The following is a 16,328-nucleotide window of genomic DNA, read 5'->3' as shown; positions in this document are numbered from 1 at the left end:
TATGTCTGATAAAATTCCGAGGTAAATCCATCTGGCCCGGGGGTTTTGTTCTTTGGTAGTTTTTTGATTACCTCTTCAATTTCGTTGCTGGTAATTGGTCTGTTTAGATTTTCTGTTTCTTCCTGGGTCAATCTTGGAAGGTTATATTTTTCTAGGAAGTTGTCCATTTCTCCTAGGTTTCCCAGCTTGTTAGCATATAGGTTTTCATAGTATTCTCCAATAATTCTTTGCATTTCCGTGGGGTCCGTCGTGATTTTTCCTTTCTCGTTTCTGATACTGTTGATTTGTGTTGACTCTCTTTTCTTCTTAATAAGTCTGGCTAGAGGCTTATCTATTTTGTTTATTTTCTCGAAGAACCAGCTCTTGGTTTCATTGATTTTTGCTATTGTTTTATTCTTCTCAATTTTATTTATTTCTTCTCTGATCTTTATTATGTCCCTCCTTCTGCTGACCTTAGGCCTCATCTGTTCTTCTTTTTCCAATTTCGATAATTGTGACATTAGACCATTCATTTGGGATTGCTCTTCCTTTTTTAAATATGCTTGGATTGCTATATACTTTCCTCTTAAGACTGCTTTTGCTGTGTCCCACAGAAGTTGGGGCTTAGTGTTGTTGTTGTCATTTGTTTCCATATATTGCTGGATCTCCATTTTGATTTGGTCATTGATCCATTGATTATTTAGGAGCGTGTTGTTAAGCCTCCATGTGTTCGTGAGCCTCTTTGCTTTCTTTGTACAGTTTATTTCTAGTTTTATGCCTTTGTGGTCTGAAAAGTTGGTTGGTAGGATTTCAATCTTTTGGAATTTTCTGAGGCTCTTTTTGTGGCCTAGTATGTGGTCTATTCTGGAGAATGTTCCATGTGCACTTGAGAAGAATGTATATCCCGCTGCTTTTGGATGTAGAGTTCTATAGATGTCTATTAGGTCCATCTGCTCTACTGTGTTGTTCAGTGCTTCCGTGTCCTTACTTATTTTCTGCCCAGTGGATCTATCCTTTGGGGTGAGTGGTGTGTTGAAGTCTCCTAGAATGAATGCATTGCAGTCTATATCCCCCTTTAGTTCTGTTAGTATTTGTTTCACATATGCTGGTGCTCCTGTGTTGGGTGCATATATATTTAGAATGGTTATATCCTCTTGTTTGACTGAGCCCTTTATCATTATGTAGTGTCCTTCTTTATCTCTTGTTACTTTCTTTGTTTTGAAGTCTATTTTGTCTGATATTAGTACTGCAACCCCTGCTTTCTTCTCACTGTTGTTTGCTTGAAATATGTTTTTCCATCCCTTGACTTTTAGTCTGTGCATGTCTTTGGGTTTGAGGTGAGTTTCTTGTAAGCAGCATATAGATGGGTCTTGCTTTTTTATCCATTCTGTTACTCTGTGTCTTTTGATTGGTGCATTCAACCCATTAACATTTAGGGTGACTATTGAAAGATATGTACTTATTGCCATTGCAGGCTTTAAATTCGTGGTTACCAAAGGTTCAAGGTTAGCCTCTTTAGTATCTTACTGCCTAACTTAGCTCGCTTATTGAGCTGTTATATACACTGTCTGGAGATTCTTTTCTTCTCTCCCTTCTTGTTCCTCCTCCTCGATTCTTCATATGTTGGGTGTTTTGTGCTGTGCTCTTTCTAGGAGTGCTCCCATCTAGAGCAGTCCCTGTAAGATGTCCTGTAGAGGTGGTTTGTGGAAAGCAAATTCCCTCAGCTTTTGTTTGTCTGGGAATTGTTTAATCCCACCATCATATTTGAATGATAGTCGTGCTGGATACAGTATCCTTGGTTCAAGGCCCTTCTGTTTCATTGTATTAAATATATCATGCCATTCTCTTCTGGCCTGTAGGGTTTCTGTTGAGAAATCTGACGTTAGCCTGATGGGTTTCCCTTTATAGGTGACCTTTTTCTCTCTAGCTGCCTTTAACACTCTTTCCTTGTCCTTGATCTTTGCCATTTTAATTATTATGTGTCTTGGTGTTGCCCTTCTTGGATCCTTTCTGTTGGGGGTTCTGTGTATTTCCGTGGTCTGTTTGATTTCTTCCTCCCCCAGTGTGGGGAAGTTTTCAGCAATTATTTCTTCTAAGATACTTTCCATCTCTTTGCCTCTCTCTTCTTCTTCTGGGACCCCTATAATACGGATATTGCTCCTTTTAGATTGGTCACACAGTTCTCTTAATATTGTTTCATTCCTGGAGATCCTTTTGTCTCTCTCTATGTCAGCTTCTATGCGTTCCTGTTCTCTGATTTCAATTCCATCAATGGCCTCTTGCATCCTATCCATTCTGCTTATAAACCCTTCCAGAGTTTGTTTCATTTCTGCGATCTCCTTTCTGGCATCTGTGATCTCTTTCCGGACTTCATCCCATTTTTCTTGCGTGTTTCTCTGCATCTCTGTCAGCATGTTTATGATTCTTATTTTGAATTCTTTGTCAGGAAGACTGGTTAGGTCTGTCTCCTTCTCTGGTGTTGTCTCTGTGATCTTTGTCTGCCTGTAGCTTTGCCTTTTCATGGTGATAGGAATAGTTTGCAGAACTGGGACGAGTGACGGCTGGAAGGACTTCCTTTCTTGTTGGTTTGTGGCCCTCCTCTCCTGGGAGAACAGCGGCCTCTAGTGGCTTGTGCTGCGCAGCTGCGCGCAGACAGGGTTTCTGCTTCCTGCCCGGCTGCTATGGAGTTAATCTCCGCTGTTGCTGTGGGCGTGGCCTGGCTCGGGCAGCTACTCCAAAATGGTGGAGTCGCGTTGGAGCAGGAGCTGCTGGGAGGCTATTTATCTCCGTAAGGGGCCTCCCTGCTCCTTGCAGCCCAGGGGTTAGGGTGCCCAGAGATCCCGGATTCCCTACCTCTGGATTAAGTGGCCCGCCCTGCCCCTTTAAGACTTCCAAAAAGCACCCGCCAAAACAAAACAACGACCACAAAAAAAAACAAGAAAAAAAATTTTTTTAATTAAAAAAAAAAGGTGGTCGTTCGTTTTTCTTTATTCTCCGGTGCCAGCCTCAGGCCTCTGCTCACCGGTCTTTCTGCCCTGTTTCCCTAATATTGGTGTCCCTGTCCCTTTAAGACTTCCAAAAAGCGCTCGCCAAAACAAAGCAGCAAAAAAGCAAAAAAAAAAAAAAATGGTCGCGCGCTTTTCTTATGTCCTCTGTCGCCCAGCCTCCAGTGCCTGCTCACTGTTCTTGCTGCCCTGTTTTCCCTGTATCGAGGGCCCTGCACTCTGGCCCGGATGGCTGTGGCTGGGTGTTCGGCAGCCCTGGGCTCCGTCTCCCTCCCGCTCTGCCTGCTCTTCTCCCGCCGGGAGCTGGGGGGAGGGGCGCTCGGCTCCCGCGGGGCCGGGGCTTGTATCTTACCCCCTTCGCGAGGCGCTGGGTTCTCTCAGGTGTGGATGTGGTCTGGATATTGTCCTGTGTCCTCTGGTCTTTATTCTAGGAAGGGTTGTCTTTGTTATATTTTCATAGATATATGTTGTTTTGGGAGGAGATTTCCGCTGCTCTACTCACGCCGCCATCTTCCGCCCCTTCCTTCCTGCCCCCATTTTTAGACAGGAACCACTGGATGTGGGCTGAAGTGAATGTACAACACTTGCAGGCTAGCCTAAAGCTCCTGTGCAGAGGGTGCAGGGGGATGAGGGGCTGTAGTTGAGTACATGTATGGGAGAAACCTGGGTCCCTGAGCGTGGAGAAGCACCACCCAAGTGAACTACGCAATCACCTGGCTTACCTGAGTGACACATAAGTGGTCTCTTGCATTTAGTTACTGAGATTTGGGGGTACTTATACTTGACGAATACAGCAGGTCTTATATACACTTAACAATGACACAAATGCCACAGAAAGAATATGTGGTAGAAATCATGCCTAAACTCAGATCTGCCCAACTTCAGAGCCATCCCCTTCAGGAAGTCTGGGCGGCTGCCTTTGACTTTCATTTCACTGAGATTCCATCTGTATGAAATGGGGAAGTGCTGACCCACAGGGAGAGCTGCCAGGTCCCAGTCTTCTTGGCCTTCAGCCTTAGCCTGTGGGGTGAGCCCTCAGTAGCTGGGGCCATGAAGGTTGTGATGATGGGGCACTACCTGTTCAGGATGTTCTTCTTCCTTTACAGGAATGTTCCAGGTGAGAGGGACTTTGAGGATGTTTTGGGGGATACAACTCCCCGAGGGACAGAGACACAGGAAGGGCAGGCCATTTGGTTGCTGTCACTCAAGTGTTTCAGAGAAGGAAACATAAGGATTGTTGAGAAGCCATTTTTGGGCTGGTGCTCTCAACTGGCCACGTGGTCTGCACTGGCCGTCTGCACTGAGACCTGTTATTTGAGTACTTACTGTGGGCCAGACATTGTGCTAGGAAACACAGTCCTGGCCCTCCAAGTTCAGTCTGGGAACCATTTGGGCTGCCATAACAGAATACCATAGACCAGGGGGTTTAAAAACAAGAGATGTTGATCCCTCATGGCTCTGGAGGCTGGGGACCAGGGTCAAGGTGAGGCCCCTTCCTGGTTCGCAGACACATCTTCTCATTTTTTCCTCACTTGGGGAGCAGAGGGGGCTCTGGAGTCTCCTTTATAAGGACACTGATCCATCATGGGGGCTTCATTCTCATGACCTCATCACCCACCAGAGGCCTTGCCTCCTGACACCATCCCCTGGGGGTCAGGTGTGAGTGCATGAACTTTAAGGGCACATTCTTGCATAGCAGCAGAGATATAAAGGAGCCATTACAGGGCAGGAGGTAAGTGCCGTGCAGGTGGCCACTGAGACATGGCAGGGGGATGGTGCTCAGTCAGCCTCGGGATGCATCAGGGACACAGGGAGACCTGAATGGAGTGCTGGTGGCATATGGTGTCAAAAGCAACCATTCGAGGCTGCTGTGGGGACCCTGCTGTAGATGACAGTGGACTGGAATAAGGCAACAGCAGGTAGTGAATGGAGCTACTGCAGCCAACACCCCTGTTGGGGAGGCCACCTGGGCCAGGCTGGGTGTGGGCCCCATGCTGGCTGCTTTCTCCTCTCTGCATCTTTCAGCCTCAGTGAGCTGGAAGGCAGCAGCTCTCCAGGTGGAAGGATGCAGAAGTGAGGTCAATCGGTGCAGAGTCACAGACGGCACCCTGAGACTTCAGGAGCAGGGAGTACTGTTACCCAGGCTTGGCACTGTGCCAGAGACCTGTGACAACCACAAGACACCCACGACTGCTGAGATGGTGGAATGGCTGGGGTCGGAGAGGGAGGCCTTGATGCAGACAGCTGCACTCATGGAACATGGTGGAGTCACTTCATTCTCAGAGGCGAGCAGTCTTGACTCAACCCCGAGTTGCCATGAGGCCAGCAGCACCCTTCTTGAGAGCCATCCTCCCACATTTATGGATAGGAACGGGCCTGGGCCACAGAAAGCTGCAGAATTAAGATGGCTTGGCTTCCCTGGGGAGCCTGCCATTCCTTCAGAATGGAGCCTCTGGAGTCCCTTTGTCTCCTCTGAGGAAGGTGGACACTTTAAGGCCTAAGAGAGAATAACCATGACCATTTCTCAGTGCCTTCCAGCAGCCCGCTGTTTTTGGCATCTGTACTTGGCAGTGCACCTCCAGGAGGTTTCTCCTCTGAGATGTGCAGTAGACTGCACTGGAGGTCAGGTTTTCACTGACTCAGAAGCTGGAGTGTTGACACTCCAGCTAGAGTCTAGACCCAGCTTTGATGAGGGCGCTGCTACTGCAGGGCTGTGGGGCACCTTCCTGGGATGGCTGGGATGCATTGACCTCACAGCCTGCAATCCACTTGTGTGGTTTTGTTTAACCAGGAATGTGCAACCAGCCAAATCCCACTCATCCCTGGTTCCTGGGGTCCCCAAGGTTATGTACAGAGTTGAAATAAAAAGAGAAACCCCCCAAATGGTGTTACTGCTTTGCATTTGAATTTCGTGCCCCACCACTGTGTTAAAATTTTCATGTCTTTAGCTTTTTGTTGGAAGATTTTACACACATATGAAAGTGAACAGAATGTGGTACTTGGCCCTGTGGACTATCTAGCTATTTCCTTATCATCAATGATCAGCTCACAACCAAACTTACTTCTTCTGTATCTCCCTTATGTCCCCATACATTTTAAAGCAAATCTAGACAACACATCATTCCATTCTTAAAAATGTTGGTATGGAACTCTGACCAAATCTTTTTATTAGAATGCTAAGTAGAGAGGAAATTAAGTGCTTTAAGTTTATCCTTCTATGTCTACTAAAGTTTGAAAAGAAGAGAGAAGAGGAAAAATAGATGCCGTCGATTGATGTTGAAGACTTGCCCATAAATAAGGGGTCTCAGTGGTGGCTGGGTGGTCTGTTGGAGGCTAGATCAGGAGGGGGCCCACTGCGCTCAGCTGTTGGTGGGCGGGATTTGCGCGGGGTGTGGGAGCAGGGAGGCACCTGCACAAGGGCTTCCAGGGCAGAGGGGGCAGGCAGCAGGCAGCCAGCCTCCGACTGGTCCTGTAAATCACCTTGTGAGCCCACATATGTGTCGGGCAGAAGCTAAGCAGGTGTTTTGTGAAGGACCTGGGAGACGTGGAGGTGAGGAGAGGCATTTCATGTACCACAGTGGCCCCCAGAGACTTGGGCTCTGGGAACCCTGGGAGCAGCAGGCTGGGGTCTTGGCCACCCCAGGGGCGCACCAGCAGCAGCGATTGTGCTGAGATGCCTGAGGGCCTCAGGAAGCAGACGGCAAAGCTGTGGTGGCACTGTTGTTGACAGGGGCTGATGACTGGTCAGAGGAGCAGTAAGTCACCCCTATAAGCCACTGTATCCTGAGACACGGGTGTGGCAGTCAGCCCTTTCTCTGACCCTAAGAGCTAGCTGCAGAGCAGATGGACCCAGCATGGAGGTCAAAAGGGTGGAAGATTAGGAACAGAGCACAGGGTGGTGGCCATGGCCAGGAGCAAGGAGGGGGCAGCATGAATCACCATGAACTGGGGGAGTCAGTCAGGATGGGGGTCAGAGGCCATATACCCTCGCTCTGCCACTTTGAGCTATTACCTTTGGGAAGCTTCCTTGACCTTTCTGTGCCTCAGTTTCCTTATCTGGAGATGGTGGCTCTCCTGTAGAGAGAGGGCTGTGAGGACTGAAGGCATGTGGTGTCAAATATTCAGTCTGCACTCCACACGCATTAAACACTTGTGCCTTGCGTCATGGCTACCTCACTCTTATGGTTGGGGTGCTGATACAAAGTGAGAGGGAACACTGTCTCCTGAGCAAAGTCCAGCCTCCTAAGTACCTGTGTGGGCCCACCTGCTGACTCACCTACTGACTCACCTTCCTGACATGGGTTCCTGCTCCGAGTACGTCCAGTGCAGGCCCTGCCCTGTTTGGTCCCTCCCCTCACTAGCTGTTAGACCTGAATCTCCGGTCCCAGTTCTAGTCCTCTCAGTGCTTTCTCTGGAGCACCTTCTCTGGGGAGCATCTTGGGCATCCCCCCAGAGCAAGTATACCCCCTCTCCTCTGCTCTCTGCTCTGGGGGCTCACGCCTTTGAGAACCGGTGCTGACCATGCAGTGGGGCTGTAAATCCTGACCACAAGCACTCAGACTTATTTAATCCAACAAACATGAATGGAGTTCTGCACTGTGCTCGGCCCTCGATGGGTGCTGGAGATTCAAAATGAGAAAGACGCAGCCCCATCCGAATGTCCGGCTGAGAGCAATGAGTCAGCAAAGCCAGGCGAGGTAATGGGACCACAGTGAGACCCCAGAAAAGTTCTCTGGAAACCCCAAGGCATGACCTCTTAGTTAATTTTCATGACTTCCACAGGCACACTGTCACATATCAGCAGACACTCAATAAATAGGTTGCCTAAAAGGAAGAATTTACCCATTATAGACTTCATCTGGCTCTCTGTGGACTACTGTGTACCATGACCCTGGGCTAACCCCTCCTTCATGACTTACAGAACAGTTGGGGTTCTGAGAAGGGTCTTCTTGGGGTCTGTGGCACCTGGCCTGTGATTCCCCATTCTGCCCTCTGCCCTTCCAGGTCTAACTCACCCAGTAGGGACAGAAGTTGTCCTCTGGTTCAGATGTCCTGCTCTGAGGCCACCAAGGATGTTCTGTGTCCCATCCTGGGGACAGCATGATGACTTCCCCTTGTTGGGAGCCACTCGCTGGGATGTGGTATCCAGGATGGGAAGGCAGGCCAACAGGAAGGGAGCAGACAGCCGCAACCAACGCTGCCTCCCCCCACCCCCCTGCCCCTTTATAAGAAAGCAGTTCTGTGTGGACAGGACTGGACTAAACCAAGCCTAAGGAAGGATTTTATATCAGGGTTTAATTTTCCTGCATTCTCTATAAACAGCCATTGACTGATTGCTTGATTTGTAAGACTGTTTAAAATAAAATAGAATGTTTCTTTTAGGCATCCAGATCACTTAGGAGATCATTTCCAACTTGTTTCCAAAGAATCTCTGGACAGGAACAGTCTGTTATGGCCCACCCTGTGGCTGTTCCCCCCATGTGGATCTCTCCCTATCTCGCACACACTCACTGGACACAAAGCTGAGAAAGAGGCAAAGACTCAAGTCTGTTTCAGACAAGAACCTGAAGTGACTAAGGGGAAGTTCTGCAAAGAACAGTGTGATTTTAGGTGAAACCTGGCTAAACTCTGCCTGTTAGTTTTGGTTGTGTGCCAGTGTTTAAAGTTTAAATATTCTTCGCATTTTTCCCCAACACTGCAGTTAAATTAGAAGCTGGCTTAAAGGACAGATATTTATAGATGCACATGCCTGCTGATGAGGCCTTGCTGCCTGTGAGTTTTTGAGCCACCGGGGAAGGTGTGCTTTATATATAGAGTCTGCATGTTTAATGTTCTTTGAATGATGATTGCAAGGTTCTCAGACAAGACTTGACTTTATTTAGACATTCTATGTCTTCGCAGTTTCCTCTCTGGGCTGACTCTTGGCTCTCTCTCCAGACAGTGTGTGTGTGTGGTAAGAAAAAAGCTATGTGTGGGGGCTTGGGGGAGGGAAAGATCAGGGAGATAGATTTTTTTCATATGGGGAGATTGTATTGTTCACACTTGAAATTCCCCCTGGAACAATTTGATTAAATGTACATCTGCATAAAGCTGAGTTATGGCTGCTAGATGAGCTTCCCATATAAGGGAGACTTGGAGGGGAGTTATGGATCGTATCATCTGTGATTTCTTCTGGCCTGAACACATGGAAACATGCCATAAGCTTGAGCTGGAGCAACCCCATATAACCCAAAGAGTCTCCTGCCTCCGAGAGAGGATTTCAGACAGGAAGCCCTCATCACTAGTAAAGAACAATAGAAACACAGCTAGTTGATTCATGGAGAAGAAAATACTAGAGCCGTCCCCAACAGTGTGCTCCTTGTTTGAAGCTCAGTTCAGGAAGTATTTTGAAGTACCTTCTTTGTGCAGACACCCTCTCTCTATCGAGGGTACTTGGGGACTTGAAGATGAGTGTGACACAACCCACAGTGAATTTTTTAAGTCCTGGGGGCAGGCAGCCCACCTGCTGTGAGAGCTCTGCAGAGATGCCATCCCCTGAGAAGGTGTCAGGGACTCTACAGAAGATGGGCGACTCGATGGGGGAGTGCGGAACGGTGGCTGCTCCTTCCTGGTCCCGGTGAGGACAGCCACCTCTTCCTCACTTCTGGCCAGGAGCCTGCTTCTGAAGCAGGGGGCTGGAGCACACAGTCTCCTCCCCATGTGGGGGCCTGGTGTCCCATTTCATGGGTGGGCAAGAGCAGATGCTCCTGAGAAGTGTAGGAGCAGGCTCCAGCTCTGTCCAGCCTTAGATGCCGCCCTCCCAGCTTCTGGGCTCCTCCAGGTCAGAGGAAAAGGATGCACACAGGGGTGTGGGGTTGTGGGTCCCTGGTGGCCTCCTTGACCCAGGCACTACAGCTGGCCTGCTCCAGGGGTGCATTTCTTCCCTGGGGGAGGCCCTGCCACACACACAGGGTCCTGATGGGGGAACCCTCTCCAGCATCTCTCTGGCTTGACGCCCTTGACTGTCTCGCTTCTTGGTGAGCCTGCTTTGCAGTTGCATCCACTTGCTCCTGGAAAGACTTGTGCTTGGACCCTCAGGAGGCCCCCAGGCAGGTGCTGCATTCAGTCTTCCTTCCTGAAGATCCTTCCAGTCTTCCAGGCCCACATGCCCCATGCTTCACCAGCAGGGGTGGCAGTGGGATGGTCCCTGGGAGGCAGCACCTCTGCAGACAACTTGACCAGGAGCTCTCTGCAACCCTCACTGCGCTGTGCTAAGAACCTGGGGCTGAGGCTGGACCCTTCCTGCCCCTCCAGGGGGAGGACGACCAGGGCTTTGGCCTCTGGGCTCTCCAAAGGGAGCAGGAGCCTTGAGAGAGCTTGTGATGAAGGCTTATGTGCAGTACCAGCATGGGTTGTGTGCCTTCAGGTCTTGGAAGGGTGGGGCCCTTTGGCTGGCATCTCCAGGGATGCAAGGTTGAACTTGTTCTGGAATTGTAAAAACACAGAATCTATTTTGAAAGAAGCTGCCTTTGATGCATTGTTTGGTGGCACTTTCACACCAAAGGCCAAGATCGGAGTTACCCTTGGCTTCCCCTGCTCCACATACAGGACATGTGAGCTGTTGAAACATTTGATGGAGTTCCTCAACCCAAGGGCAGGCCTGGTGGCTGTTGGAGATGTTGGGCCTGAAAGACACTGAGGTCTTCATACTTCCAGGAGGCCCTTTTGATGTGGGATGGGAACTGTGGTGAACTGGGTGGGGTCCCCGGATGCCACCAGGTGCCCCATGCAGGGGAGCTCAGCTGGGGTACAGTGGGGCAGAACCTCCTAATTATAAGGACCTTCTCCCAGTGCTAGGTGGAGTGCTCCCCTCTCATCAGAAATGTTCAAGCAGAGTCTGCACGTCCGCCCTGCTCCTGCCAGCCCTACCACAAGGAGAGTCCTTGAGAGAGCTCAGAGCCCCAGGGTGGGGCTTGGAAGCTCCTTCATCAGGCCCAATTGCCTGGCCAAGCTCTTCCATCATTTCTTCTGGAGGCTCCTGAGATTTTGTGGTTCTGTTCCCACCCTCATGAGGTCAGCTGGGTGGCAGGGTGATGGACCTAGGGCTGGAACTCACACAGCCCTGGGGTTCTCTGGCCCTGGGAGAGGCTTTGATGGCAGCACCTGCTTGGGCCCCAGCCCTGGGCACAGTCCCCAGCGTACAGCGCCCCCAGCATGCAGTCTGTAGGCCCGCCAAGGCTGCTGCAGGTTTGCCATTCATGTATGGCTTTACCAAGGGATCGAAGGGGGTCAGGAAAGGGGACTCTGGCCTCCTATGCCATGTATTTTTATAGTCAGAAATTGCTTGTAACAGTCACGAATCACTTTTGAAATAAAACAATGCAAAAAATGTTTTCACAGGTCTCACTTGGAACCAGGTGATCCCCATGACAATGCAACTCCCTTAGGCCTGGAGCTGACTCACTAACCTAGTAAGACCCTCTGAATCCTGAAGCATGCTAGCTCATCAAATCACCTGAAACAGGGTGACCTGGAAGGGAGGAATGTGTGACAAGTCAGCAGAGCATTGGGTTTACACACAGTGGGTGGTGGGATGGAGGGGAGGGGGACATTTTAGATTGGGGTCTCCAAGGAAACCCAGGGTCATAACATCCCTGGGCTGCAGGGCACTGTAGGAACCTGCTAGCACAGTATTCTTCAGTTGCGCTTCCTAGAGACCCAGGGGTTGTGGGGGTCTTCTTCCATTCCCTCTTCCCACCGGAGCCCCCGCTTTGCTGTGCTTTCTAGGCTGGTCGGGCAAGGGCTCTTGGCTAACGAGCATGAAGCTGCTGGCCCAGCCTACAGGCCTCGTGCACAGACAAGGGTCTGGAGTTAGAGGGCAAGTGTTCACAGGCATCATGTCACTAGGCAGGCCTGGAGTGGGGTTGGGCCTTCCATGCAGCCAGGACTGGCAGCTGTTGGGGCCAAAGGAGCATACAGTGAGGGGCCAAGTCTTTTCTGAGAAAGGTCAGGGGTCCCACATTTAAAAGGGCAGCTCAGGTGTGCATGAGGGCATGGCCATGGGAGGCCTGAGGAGCTGAGGGCTTCCAGTCCAGGGGTCTATAGAGGGGCTGAGAGGAAGGCTGGGCCAATACCCCAGACTGGGACTGCCTTTGCCAGCCCCAAACCCTAGGTATGAGTCAGGAAATCCTGAACTCCTGACCTCCTGCAGGAAGAGTGTGTGTGGACATTTCTCTGAGATGAGATTGTTGGGGAGGTGGGTGGAGTGTGCACACTCTCAAGGGTTAAGTGCCACTTCTGACTTCTGCCTCCTGGAGACCTGTGCCCACATTGTCTAGCTTTCTCCAAGCAACTTTAGCTGCTCCTGCACCTCCTTCAGGCTGGGAACAAAAACCACACTCAAGACTCTGCTGCTGGATTGCTCATTTCTGTGTGGGGAGAGGCGGAAGGCCGTGCACTTCAACAGCACGTGTGCACGCATGTGTGTGTGTGCCTGAGGGACAGGCATTTGTGGGCTGCTGTGACTTGGAGTTGGAGGCACCCATGTCTCTTACCTCTTCCTTCTTTGTGCATGGACTCAGACCCCTCTGCTCTGTTCTGTTGCTCTGAAACTCCTTTTCTTCTCCTCTGATCTGTGCTGCCTTTCAGGGCACAGCTCTGAGGGGGTGCCAGCAACTTGGGCCAACGGCAACAGTGGAAACTGGGACAGCTCTGGAAAAATGTTTAATTAGCAGAAGCAATCTGTGTGAGCCTCTGAGGCATCAGATTCCATTTTTAACTGGCTGACCTGGAGCCGAGCCTGATTAATTTTCCTGCAGGACTGTTTCTGATTTTGAAGTGACTAGTTGGTGCTTGGCTCCAACCTGAATGCTGGCCCAGGAAGGTTGATGCATGGCCCACTCAGACCCTGCTTTCTCTTGGCGGGCAGTGCCAAGCACACTTGGTGGGGCCTTGAGGGAAGTGTGGGACACCCGGGGTCACATTAGCCTGGGTGTGATGCCACATAGACTGGGCTCATCCGGATGTCTCCTTGGGTGAGATGCATTGCTCTGTGAGTGTGGAATGCTAGCTGACAGGAAAGTGATTTCAGGGGAAAATGACTTGGGGGAAGCAGAACCCTGTAAGTCACAGGGCCTGTGGTACTTACGGCTCTGGATCTGGTGTAGTAAAGGAAATGCCAAGGGGATCCTCAGGGCCCCTAAGGGCCCTCAGAAAGAAATTCGACTGGTATCACCCAGGTACATGGGCAAGTGGCTGGTCTCACAGAACCTTCTCAATTTGGCTTTAAGAAAAAGGGGCCCATGAAAACCCCACGGTCCCATAGAATGTCTTCTGGAAAGGGGATAAGCCCAAACCTCTCAACCTCAAGGTTTAGGTTTCTGAGGATCTTGGATCTCCAAGAAATGGCCCAAATTGTTCTCAGATTCTAAAACCATCCTTGTCACTCTAGAATTCTCTTCAGGACTTGGGGCTGTGCCTGTGTCCGTCAGATCTTTCTGGGTAAGGGCACTTAGTCACCTTGGTGGGAGGCTTGCCATTGTCTAAGGGGAGCCTTTTACAGAAATGTGGGCGCTCTGCAGGGGGCCTGGGTGCAGGCCTTCTGGTCACCCCTCCAGCATACCCTACTCCCTGCCCCAAGGCTGGCCTGTGTGGGCTCTCCCTTACTTCCTGCTCTCTGCTGGGGCCAGCAATGGGGAGCCCCAGTGGGAGCTCAGAGGGAGGAGAGAGCCATGCAGGCATTTATTCTGCCTTCCTCCTTGCTGTTTCTGTTAGTCTCCCCGTGTCTCTCACCCAGTGTTACGGGCCTCTGAGCCTTCTCTCTCTTCTTCCATTTTATCACCCCTCTCCCCCCACCCCTGTCTCCTCTGGTCTCTGAACCTGCCAGGTTTGGTGCACTGCAGTACCCTGGGGCTCCCCGCAGTCTGGGTATGCCTTTCTAGCCAGCCGTCTTCCTCAGATTATTCTAACTGGAGTTTGCAACTGTTTTCTGCTGGGTCTCTTACTGACAAAGCAGGAAAGCCATCTTTCTAGATTTTCTATAAAGTGACTTTTTTTTTTTTTTTTTTATAATAATTATTTTTTATTGAAGGGTAGTTGACACACAGTATTACATTACATGAGTTTCAAGTGTACAACACAGTGGTAGAACATTTATATACATAATTCTAGGTTCCAGCTATCACCCTACCAGGCTGTTACAATATCTTGACTATATTCCTTATGCTATACATTACATCCCGGTTACTAATTTATTTTACCATTGGAAGTCTGTCCTTTTTTTTTTTTTTTTTTTTTTTTTTTTGTGAGGGCATCTCTCATATTTATTGATCAAATGGTTGTTAACGACAATAAAATTCTGTATAGGGGAGTCAATGCTCAATGCACAATCATTATTCCACCCCAAGCCTAATTTTTGTCAGTCTCCAATCTTCTGAGGCATAACAAACAAGTTTTTACATGTAGAACAAATTCTTACATAATGAATAAGTTACATAGTGAACAGTACAAGGGCAGTCATCACAGAAACTTTCGGTTTTGCTCATGCATTATGAACTATAAACAGTCAGTTCAAATATGAATACTCATTTGATTTTTATACTTGATTTATATGTGGATACCACATTTCTCTCTTTATTATTATTATTTTTAATAAAATGCTCAAGTGGTAGGTAGATACAAGATAAAGGTAGAAAACATAGTTTAGTGTTGTAAGAGAGCACATGTAGATGATCAGGTGTGTGCCTGTAGACTATGTGTTAATCCAAGCTAGACAAGGGCAATAAAACATCCACGTATGCAGAAGATTTCTCTCAGAATGGGGGGGTGAGGTTCTAAGCCTCACCTCTGTTGATCCCCAATTTCTCACCTGATGGCCCCCCTGCGACTGTGCCTGTCTTAGGTTGTTCCTCCCTTGAGGAATCTTACCCGTCTCTGGCTAACCAGTCATCTTCCGGGGCCATACAGGGAAATGTGAAGTTGGTAAGTGAGAGAGAAGCCTTATTGTTTGAAAAAGTTAGCTTTTTACTTCTTTGCATATTTATGCCCTGTGGCTTCTGTGCCCAGCATTTGTCTTGAGGTATCTTTACCACTTGGAAGAATTATGATACTCGGTAAATTTGATATGAGGCACGAATTCTATTTAAGGGTTGTAATTAGGAAGGAAGAAGAAAAGCTATAGAAGTAGCATGCGGAAGAAAACATGGGAAGATTGATTATTTCTTTGATATATCTTCTTGTAGAGTAACTTCAGCATGTATAGGTTTTAAGCTACTACTTAAATTGCACACACACATTAACATAATAGGAGTATAGTTACATAACCAAAGCATATCTGTAATTACCAGCCATCTGCAGTGAAACCAAGAAAACCAGTTAGGCACCTTAGGCATTTGTGAAAACTTATCTATGATATGGTGGATATTGTCCAAATGAACTTGAACAGTCTGAGAGAAATCAGACAAATTAAAACAACCCATTCCTGGGGACTGTTCACATGCCATATGTTCTTTTAACAATAAATAGTTTGTAGTTGTAAGACTTTGGAGCGCTACAATTTGCACTTCTCCAAATTCTTGGTTGAGTTCCAACAGTATAGATCCAGTCCAATTTTGTTGTTTTACTGTATGCACAGGCCAGCTTAGATATCTCCTTCCTCATTCCCATGGCAGGTCCAGGAACTGGTGGGATGAGTGCATCTACAGCTGTAGCAGTGCGTGGATCTTTGTTGGGGTTTTTTGATGATCATCTTCTGGCATGAGTCTTCCAGAGGGTGCAGATGTTGGAAGTTCTTTTTCATATTGTATCTTAGTTCATTTTCGGGGTAGCCCAATTAGGCTTTGATCCTCTGTATAAACACAAACAGACCCTTTGCCTACACTTTTATATGCCCTTTATACCCTTGTGTAGAACTCGTTGGAGGTTACCACACAGGAACTGCCCTTTTTTTTTTTGCTATCACTAATCTACACTTACATGACGAATATTATGTTTACTAGGCTCTCCCCTATACCAGGTCTCCCCTATAAACCCCTTTACAGTCACTGTCCATCAGCATAGCAAAATGTTGTAGAATCACTACTTGCCTTCTCTGTGTTGTACAGCCCTCCCTTTTCTCCTACCCCCCCATGCATGTTAATCTTAATACCCCCCTACTTCTCCCCCCCTTATCCCTCCCTACCCACCCATCCTCCCCAGTCCCTTTCCCTTTGGTACCTGTTAGTCCATTCTTGAGTTCTGTGATTCTGCTGCTGTTTTGTTCCTTCAGTTTTTCCTTTGTTCTTATATTCCACAGATAAGTGAAATCATTTGGTATTTCTCTTTCTCCGCTTGGCTTGTTTCACTGAGCATAATACCCTCCAGCTCCAT

General features: G+C 48.7%; 1 long non-coding RNA gene across 2 annotated transcripts in view; it reads right to left on the bottom strand.

Moving 5' to 3' along the window:
- The window catches only part of LOC118915915 (uncharacterized), a 58,862-nt gene that overhangs the window by 32,375 nt on the left and 10,159 nt on the right, over positions 1 to 16,328 (bottom strand). For both annotated transcript variants that reach the window (XR_005026227.2, XR_005026226.2), the window contains exon 2: positions 12,518 to 12,674. This is a non-coding gene — a long non-coding RNA (uncharacterized LOC118915915). The remainder of the gene's footprint in view (positions 1 to 12,517; positions 12,675 to 16,328) is intronic.

Source organism: Manis pentadactyla, chromosome 3, assembly GCF_030020395.1.
Source record: "Manis pentadactyla isolate mManPen7 chromosome 3, mManPen7.hap1, whole genome shotgun sequence".
NCBI classification, from domain to species: Eukaryota; Metazoa; Chordata; class Mammalia; order Pholidota; family Manidae; genus Manis; species Manis pentadactyla.
This window is presented reverse-complemented; position numbering and strand designations above follow the sequence as displayed.